This window comes from Falco naumanni, chromosome 16, assembly GCF_017639655.2.
Source record: "Falco naumanni isolate bFalNau1 chromosome 16, bFalNau1.pat, whole genome shotgun sequence".
In the NCBI taxonomy this organism is placed as follows: Eukaryota; Metazoa; Chordata; class Aves; order Falconiformes; family Falconidae; genus Falco; species Falco naumanni.
In genome coordinates this window covers 7874011-7880010 of record NC_054069.1, presented here as the reverse complement: position 1 = coordinate 7880010, position 6000 = coordinate 7874011, and the positions used below count along the sequence as shown (strand labels likewise).

Genomic DNA, 6000 nt, shown 5'->3' with positions numbered 1-6000 from the left:
GGGTCACAACTGTGATGGTCCTTAGACATCTTTCCAAACTCTTTTCTACGTTGGGGTCTTGCAGGTTAAGTTCTAGTTACCCAGAGCAATGCAGAGCTCTCTGGTCTTCCCTCTGTCAGGAGGCTCATCCTGTGCCTCAATCTGCCGGGCAGGGTGATGAGGAAGGAAGCTTCTGGCATTCTCTAAGGGACTGGAGACCATGAGAAAGCAAAGTGGAATTTATTATTACAGTATATTAGATCTTCGCAAACCTGTAAAACAGGGTGGGGTGTTCAGCTTAATAGAAAGCTTCTTGTGGCCAAAATAGAATTGCTAATGATTCTGAGATTAAAATAAATAAATAAAAAATTCCTATCAAATACGAGCTGTAAATGGTTTCCCATACCCAGAATCCATTTGCTCCGGTAGCTGTCTGACTGTAGGCCATACAGCTTAAGGATGTCCAAAGTAGCTCTGCTCTTTGAAATACAGATATTTTACCTAATGTTGGCTTTTTTCTGCTTTTTCCATTACCTCTAGATACTTGCATGAAGAAAATGCGGTTTGCTGTTTTAGGAACTCAAATATTAGAAATGTCACACTCCTAAAAAAATAAAGAAAAATCCCTTCAACATTTCGCCTTAGACTTTCCAACCTCTTGGCCACCTATCCTCTTTCTCCTTGCTTGACTTTGTCCTAGTTAATATTCCAACAGGTGTTTCCATTTTCAGTGGAATTTTTTTAGGCCGATGTCTCAAGAGGCCTTCTGCATAATAATGCTGTATTCATTATGTGGCAGCGTTACTGGGAGAGAACTTTATTTTCTTAACCCCACCATTTCCCCTTCTTCAGTGAGTTCAGGGGGTGGAGGAGGGAGCTAGTTGTGTTTTTCACCATCTTCTGCTACTTTGCCTTTCGGTAAGACCGCCGCACGGTACCATTTCACATAAGCCCTGTCGGGAGGGTGATGAGGATTAGGGGAGGGAGAAGTGAGGCAAAAAGTCTCTTCTCTTCCACAGTTTGCAAAGCATCTCAGCTTCTCATTCATATTTTGCTTTCCTGTTGAGAGACCAATGGGAATGACAGAGTTAAAGATAATGAAATTAAAGCTTGTAGGCAAAAAAAAAAAAGATTCATCCCTTTGTGCCCCCTGGTGCGTTCTGATATCACTAGAAATTTGCTGTGGTGACATTTTGGTTTGAGGGTTAACAGGAGCTGCTCGTTAATCCCTACAGCAATCTGAAAGATGTGTTGAGGTGACTTCTCTGCCTCTTGTGAAATTCACCCCTTTCTACCTCTGGATGATGCTGAGCCATCGCTGCCGGAGTGCGATGACGCTATATGTGAACGTAAAGCTAAAGAGCAAATATTTTGTTTCAAGGTTTTACCAAGTTTGATACTTTTAAAAATGAAGGATAGAAGGGTTTAAGAACTATGTGCCAAAGCTTCTCCTCACTCGGGTTTCACACTGCATGAAATGCTGGTCTGTACTACCGTTGCACTCTGTAGCAGTAACTATGAGTTTGGTTCATTTCCAATAAAAAAAAATAAAATGAACCAGGAGGGAAATAGAAGACTAACAATGCAACAGTGTAAGATTCTCACGTTATTCAAGCATTAGTTGGTTATGATTTGTCCCAAACTGACCAAAGTAAATGGCATTCCCACCAATGCAAATCAGTGAAATTGGTTGCCATGGGACATCACCAAATCCAAGGGCTTAGATGGTCAAGAGAAAAATGTGGCATTTGGAGGAATATCCAGAGATGCAACAGTATATGCAGATTTGGAGACTGATGCATACCTTCATGTTACGGTACGTGAACCTGACCTAGGAAGTTTCCAAGTTGCTTATTTCATAACTGTGTTAGTAACTGACGGACCAGCCTGTAGAGCTTCATGTCCAGAATACAGAGGAGGAATAATTCTCTCAGGCCTGTAGATTTTGAGTTTATACATGTATAATAAGTAAATACTTGTCTATAGAACAGTAACCGATCTGCACCCATCAAGAATATGGGAAAAAGGAGAAGACCTGCAAATTAAAATTTAAGGTTAGCTTGAAACCATCTTGTTTGCCCTGGGTTCACTTCCATTACCCACTCAATTTTGAGACCCTTAAGGTGCATGTCACTTGCCTTTCTTTCTCTGCTACCTCTGATAACTATCTGTAAGACAGAGTGAGCAGCTTTTTTATTTTTCTACCCCTTTACTGATACTTTGATAGTAAACTTTGGAGCAGAGGCTGAATTTAGCTGTGCGTATACCCACCAGAACAGAACACTACTCTTGTAACCGCGACTGGTGATGCTCTGCTATTATCTGCTGTTCTGCATGCTGTGGGTGGATGGATTGCACAAAGGCAAGCTGAATTTCTTCTCCTTTCGTAGCAGTGATCACGCTCCTTTTGTGGAACAAGGGGGTGTCCCCTAATGGGTGCCCTCACCTCATTATGTTAGTCTTGATGGAGATGCACAATTCCCTGTCTGATAGGTGAGATAATACCTGCTAGGGGTTAGGAGATCTTGAAGGAAGAAAACTGAGTTTTGCTGCTGTCTGCAAAGATTTTTTTCATTTATTTATTTTTCTTGGTAAAGTGGCCAACAAGGAAGTCCTGGCATTCTGGGTGTTGAGCATTGATTATTGGGAAAAGATGCTTAGATAACCCTTCCAACCTGAGTACCTAAATCAGGACCATATGTGCCAATACTTTCTTGTATACTATAGATGTAAAATATCACATAATTATATATTATGCCTGGCAGAGAGCATAAGGAAAGAGGGATGTGAGTGCTGAAGCAATATAGGTTCTTCTCTTATAAGTCCATTAAAAATTGAGTGCACAGTAATGTTGTGCTATTCTTAGTACAGATAACTTTTAAAAAGGTTAAGACCAATAAATTTGCTTGCTGTTGCAGAGCTGCTAATTCTAGCATGGAATGGAGTAGGTGACCTCAATATGATGCTACAAATTATTGGAAATAAGACAATTGCAATTCTTGGAACCTCTAATATTGATTGTGTAAGTAAATCATCTATTAAATGGCAATCTAATTTGAAAGGCATACATTGAACTGAACAAATAAGTGAACTGATCATATTCAGATGTTTTTTTTAAAAATGCAACCCTTCAGCTTGGTTGATTGGGTTCTTATAAACAAATGTGGAAGTGGAAGATGAGATTACCATATGTACTTAAGGCTTTTTTCTTATATATTGTGTTAGCCAGACATTAAAGACGGCGTCCTCCGAGAGACTGTAGCAATTATTGTTGCTATAATTTTTCCAACACAGTCAAAACTATCTTTACAGTGGAACTTCCTTTTCCAGGTTACTAATACCTTAAATTATTAAACAAATAAAAAACAAACCAAAAATAATTAAAACAGATTAGATTTATTCTACTTGTTTACTTGAGCAATGGCAGTTATAATTGACGTTCTTACCAAGCTCATAGTAAAATCCTAGCTTGCTGGTACATTATTTTGGTGTTTGACTCTCTGTCTCTTTAGAAAGATACTTCTTGTTTGGTCATCCCTGTAAATACATGTCAAGTACCCTTTTAAATTTGATGGGCTCACTGAAGTATGTTTTGGGAGCATCTAAACTGTAGACTGTGGGATACTCAGAATCCTGACTGCAACTTATCCTGTTTGATATATAGAAGTACTTTATAAGTTTACATGGCTCATGTGTATGGTAACATTATAGAAATTTGTCACAAGTATAAATATTTTAATAGTTAAAAATATTGACCAAGATAAATACCTCTGTGTCACAAAATCTTCATTTCGAGAGTAATATGTTCTTTTTTCTTTAAGGTGGGCTTTGCGGTATGCAGCTATTACAAATGTTTTTCAATATTTTAAATAATGAATAAATATTATTACCTACTGATCCCATCCTTTATGTTTACATTGCATAATTACTACCCATTCCTGATGCTTCATAATAATTGACTTTATATTGATAAATAGATTAGCTAATACGGTAAATGATTATTCCCCAGTAAATGAATCGGTAAGCTTTTGACTTCAAGTGTCCTTAACAATAAATGCATGGATTCAGGACAGCTGATGCATTTTACATTCAGCAGCCCTTGAATAAACACCCAGAAATCAGGAAGCAGCACCCAGATTTGCTCCTCCTTCTCCATTGCATGTGCTAGCCACTTGTTCTGCTCCTCCTGAATTTGCTCCTGTGTTCCTTGGTTCCTAAAACCACTGCTGTACTGACAGCACGGACTGGCTTTTCTGGAAGACTCTGGAGCTGTTTAAACCCTTTTGAAGGTCTAAAGGTGGGGACAGATCAGAATGAACTTCTGGGTGAATGCTCTATCCTCTGCGTCACTGTGTAAAATGTAGGTGTCACTACCCACCTTTCTGGCAGTTGGTTTTCCCCAAAAGAGAGTAGCTATATCGACTTAAACTTTTTTGTTTGTTTGTTTTTGGGGGGGAGGGGGGGCAGCAACAGCCTAGCCAATTACCATAGGACTAGCTCATACAGGGAAATCAGCACAAATGCATCTAGTGGCTGGATCCTACAACAGATCTTGAGCTTATTAGACCCATTTCAGTCAATTCCGAACACTGGCTTGCTGCAGAACCGAAATGCTGGAACTTTCAGATAGAAAAAGGGGATTGATGCTCCCCCCTGGAGTAGCTGGCTACTAATCAAGGCAATTTTGGATCCATGTTACAGACTTCGGTACCTGAAGACCCCCTAAGTCTTTTCTGGGTCTGACCCAATCTGCCGAAGGAGTTGACAGTCAAAATGATTTATGGGAGTAAATTCTAGACCATATGTTGAGTGAAATCTTGGCTCCATTGAAGTGAGTTGTGGGGGAGGCAGGGACACCGGCCTGGATTTCATGGCATCAGTTTTACAGCTGCTGTCTGCATGTGGGAAGGGCAATGGGATATAGAACAAATAACTTTTCTGCTGGCAAGGAGAACGGAGCAAGCTCTGAGCTTAATTCCACTGTTCATTAAGTCAATAGTAAAATCACCGTTTTAAAGGAACTGAGGATTGAACCTAGGAACGGCAATATGATTTCCTGGGTCTGTCGCGCAATTTGGGTCATTTATAACTAAAATAAGTCATTTAAAGTCCCATCACTTTCTTTCCTCTTTTGCAGTTGCTTTGTTAACTATAGTGCTGTCTAGATGATGTATGGGACCTCAAATATCAACACACATTATATAATGCATAAACATGCTATTCCAGCCTCATTACAGCACCAGGATTAGAAAGAAAAAAAAAAAAAGGGGGGGGGGGGGGGGGGAGCTAAAATTAATGCAGCAAAATTGGAACCAGCCCTTAAATGGATAGGAATTGTGACCTGACATTACAGTTCTATAGCATCGCATCCAGTTTGCTGGGTGCCTGCAGTTGCTTTATATTAGGGTCCAAATCCTGGAAATGTTTCAGCACGTGCTTATCTTTAAGCACGATATATAATTCCCATGGCTACTCTTTCTGGCCTGTGACTCCATTAGGGTGAAATTGTAGCTGAACTCTGAATTCCCTAGACTTCTGCTGCTTTGCATTTTTCAGTGCTTCCCGCTCACAGCATTGGTATTAGGTACATATGTAAGATTATGAAGATTCTTACCGGTGCTGTGGGCAGATCTCTCTGCTCAGCTTCAGAGGATGGAGAAACTTCTCATCGTTCCTTAAAAGTATGACTTATTTCCTGGAGCAGGTACATAGCTACAGGATTGCATCTGGAGATCTTTGACTGGTAACCACAGTGCTGGTAATTTTTCCCTTTGCAGAAATGCAGTACATGTAAGGCAAGTAAACTTCTAAAGGTATCAAGGAACTTACATGCCAAGAGGAATTTCAACTGATGTTAACATTTGGGAATTTTTCTCAAAAAATGTTTCGCTAGCTAGTGCAATTTTATATATTTAACAAGGCTGACGGCTGCTTTGTCTAAAGCAAACAGGATGTTTCGTTGGTTTCTTTTTCCTTGAAACATTGATGTTTTTCTCCATTATCTTTTTTTCTTGCTGTATT

The 6000-nt window shown here is 39.6% G+C and overlaps 1 long non-coding RNA gene across 1 annotated transcript in view; it reads right to left on the bottom strand.

Annotated features, from left to right (window-relative positions):
- Positions 1–780: 780 nt before the first annotated feature.
- LOC121098355 overlaps positions 781–6000 on the bottom strand; it is a 47413-nt gene continuing 42193 nt past the window's right edge. Inside the window, exon 2 of the long non-coding RNA XR_005831245.1 lies at positions 781–1038. This is a non-coding gene — a long non-coding RNA (uncharacterized LOC121098355). The remainder of the gene's footprint in view (positions 1039–6000) is intronic.